Below are 3719 nucleotides of genomic sequence, written 5' to 3'. Positions count from 1 at the left end.
TGAGGAAGGAAGGGTAGGGACAACCCCTCCCCCGGAACAACGCGTTTCCACCGCACGCCACGCTGCCTCCACGTCCACCATCAAAGCGCACTGGCATCCGGGTTTCAGGCACTAATTTTCACAACAACCTTGCAGGGCGGTTATTATTAGTCGCCTTTTCAGAGGAGGAACCTGCGGCTTAGAGACGTTAAATAACTTGCCCAAAGCCACACAACTAGGAAGTGGCAAAGCCTAGACGCGGGGGGTTTGAACCAACCCTCCTCTCATCTCTAACTTCGACGGTTCTTCAGGCAACTTCCTCTGGGAAGCCTTCCGTGATTGCCCCATCCTTGCGTTTCTGACATCTACGGCTGTGTTCACTGCGGGCTCTCCTTACGCTGGCCCTGCAGGGCCCTCCCGTCTGAGTCCTCCTCTCCCACCCATCCCCTCTTCATTCAGCGTGCTCCAGCCACAGTGCTTTCTGTTTCTCTTCCTTGAATATACCAAAGCTTGTTCCTGCCTCCCACTCTCTTGCATCTGTCCCGTCTGGCTGGCTCCTTGTCACATGACCTCCTTCTTGACATCCTAGCTAAAGTAACTGTGCAGTTTCTGTCACATAATGCCCCTTTATTTCCTTCCAAGCACCATCTCTCTTACATGATTATATTCATTTACTTGCTTCCTAGTTCATCAGCCATCCTCCACTAGAATTGTTAGTGTCATGAGGACAAAACCATGTTTGTCACATTCCCTGCAACATCCTGAGGCTGACTTGGTGCCTGGTGCAAATTGTAGACACCCATTATCACAGTAACCCCAAGACACACACCCCGTGATAACACAGCTGCTTCACAGTCGGGCTGGAATGAGATTGGCCCCGATCTTCTAAAACAGGAGAAGGAAGTCACCAGCTCATGACCATTTGGGTTTTGGTTTGTCTGGGACTTTCCCAGCCTGGACCGTGGTCAGCTCAGCGTGCACAGTTTCTGTATCAGCCGGGAGGAGCTGTGCTCCATGCTGATGCTTGCCTTCCTGAATGGGCTATGGGGAGTCAAGGTCACTTCTAGAGTTGCCAGGAAGCACTACTCACATTTAATTGGCAAAAACAAGTCCTAGGCCACTCCTAACCTCCAGGGGGCAGGAAACAGTCCTTCCTACCATGTTCCAGGAAGAAGAAATGGAATATCTGTGACCAGGCCAAAAGACTACCCTCCATCTTAATTGTGTGTGTCTGTGTGTGTGTTTTGAGACAGTACAGACTTTCCAGGGCGGGGAATTTGCTATTACTATTGCAATGGACAATTCTGCATTCTATACTCTGAGTTTGGGGCCTCATGTGTAGGTTTCTGCAGGACTTCATTTGTGGAATAACTGAGGGTATCTATTTCATCCCCTCCCCTTCAAGGCAGAATCAGGGTCTTATTCGCTGCAGTATCCCCTACTCACAGGACAGATGTGGTGTCAGCAAAGTTCAAGAAATGGTAGTTTGACAAACAAAGCAAAACAAACAGCGCTCCTAAGTGCTGTTCCTTGCTCTACACCAGGCTCGGGGGTGGTCATGCTCTCTGGGCCATGGCTGTTACAGAGCTGGGCTCCTTGAAAGCAAAAAAAGAAAAAAGGGAAATCTGCAAATAACAGAAACAACACGACAGTGCTCAGCTGTCAGAAGAAAAGTCGGTGCAATTGGATAACCATCGAAGCCAAAGGAGCAGCCAGCAAGGCTGACTAGACCTCTGGGATGGGCTGGCAGAATGTCACGTGGGTTCCTTGGTCTGTACGAGGAGAGTTTTCCCAGAGGTGAAGGTCAAGTGAAAGCCCCTGAAACTTGTCCCCACCCACCCACCTCAGCCAAGATAGTAGGTAAAAAAACAACATCACCTAGCAGGGGAAATGCAGAGATTAGTGCTACCCATGAAGATCTAAAGCATATGGAGTTGGGGGTGGACCTCATCATATCCCTAATGAATTCATCAATCTGACCTTAAAACAATACAGAGAATGGTAGTGGACTGCTGCAGACTCAACCAAGGAGTAGCCCCAGTTGCAGCTTCCGGGCTGGCGTCCTTGCCGGCATGGGTCGGCATGGCCTCAGGTACCCATCTGCTGGCCTGAGATCTGACCATTTGTATGAGGAACTGTTGACATTCACAGGGAAAGACAGCCACTCACATTTATGGTCTCGCCCCAGGCCAGTGGTCCCTCCCCCACCTTTGTCATCTTATGGTCCATTGGTTTACTGTATCAATGACATCCTACTAATCTGGCTGGCTGAATGAGAAGTAACAAGTAAATGAAGACCTCGGTGAGACATCGGTGCTCCAGAAGGTGGAGGATAACCCCTGTGAAGGTGTGGGTGCTCGCCACCTCAGTGGAGTCTAGCGGTCTGGGACACACCAGGACATCGCTTCCAAAGGACAAATGATTGCATCTTGCACACCCCATTGCAAGGAAGGAAGCACAATACCAGAACCTACTCTTTGGGTTCTGGGGCAGTATATTCAACACCTGAGGATTCTGCTCTGACCCATACATCTCTGGGCAACATAAAAGCTTCCAGCTTTGAGTGAGGCTCACAGCAGAAAGGGGCTGTCCCCTAGGCCACAGGAACCGTGGACCCTGTCATATTAGAGCCATATGCGGTGGGTAAAGATGCTGTGTAAAATTTATGGCAAGCCCTCGTGGGAAATCCTGCTGGATTCCAGGATAATCTGCTATGCAGCAATAGATGACTAATACAATCCCACCCACCATCTCTTCTCTGGCTTCTCCTCAGCAACTCCCAGTACCCCATCTCCTGTCCAGAGTCCTCTGTTGGTGCCTTCTATGTGCTCGGGTTTCCCAGGTCTGAGGCTTGGGCTTCTCTTCTCACTGCACTCACTCGCTGGACGGTGCAACCACTCTCAAGATAATCTACAGCCACAGCCCGAACTCTCTCTCAAGACCTGAACATTAAATGGCCTCCTGGATATCTCCACTCAGGGCCCACATTCAACACAGCCGGAAACAAACTTCTCCTCTTTCCCTCCTGCACTCCCCATCTCAGAGGTGGTGCCATCATCCACCTAGTCTCCCAAGCCAGAATCCCCGTGTCTTCCTGGATGCTTCCGTTTTGCTGTCCTCAATACCCAACGCCAGTAGATTCTACCTCCTAAATGTCTCTTGGAGATTTCCAGTCCTCATGATCCCTCCTACACCTACACGGAGTTCCACCCAGAGATGCTTGTTTGCTGCACAAAACTACTGAGGGCTGACAGACCTCCAGTCCTGCCCTGCTCACCAAGGGACCTGCCCTAGCCTGAGGTGCTTGTATAATTGGAGAAAGAACAGCAGCAACAGCCTGCAGCTTGGTTCAATCCACCACCACCCAGGAGCAGCCTGAGGGATTCCCCCTTCCTGGGCATCACAAGCTGTTTAACCAAAACTACAGAACTGCTTAGAGATCCCCGCTGTGCCATGCCCTCTACATCTTTACAAATGACGTTCTTTCTATCTTGAACGCCTCCGCATCTTTGCTTTTCTCGGTGAAAATAACTCCTACTAAAACATCAAATTGTGGCCTTCTACCATCCTGGAGCTGTCTGGGTGCTCTAAGTATTCAACCTGAGAGCTTTTGGAGTAGTTGAAAGAGACCTTCTGCTCACGAGACCTCAGAAAACAGGCCTCCGTTGCCTCATCTGTAAAACAGCCACAGGGCGAGCGAGGTCACGCAGGCGGCAGGTGGGGCTGGTCCCCACTGCCCC

This window comes from Phoca vitulina, unplaced genomic scaffold, assembly GCF_004348235.1.
Source record: "Phoca vitulina isolate PV1807 unplaced genomic scaffold, GSC_HSeal_1.0 scaffold13, whole genome shotgun sequence".
Taxonomy (NCBI): Eukaryota; Metazoa; Chordata; class Mammalia; order Carnivora; family Phocidae; genus Phoca; species Phoca vitulina.
Note: the sequence above shows the minus strand (reverse complement) of the source record.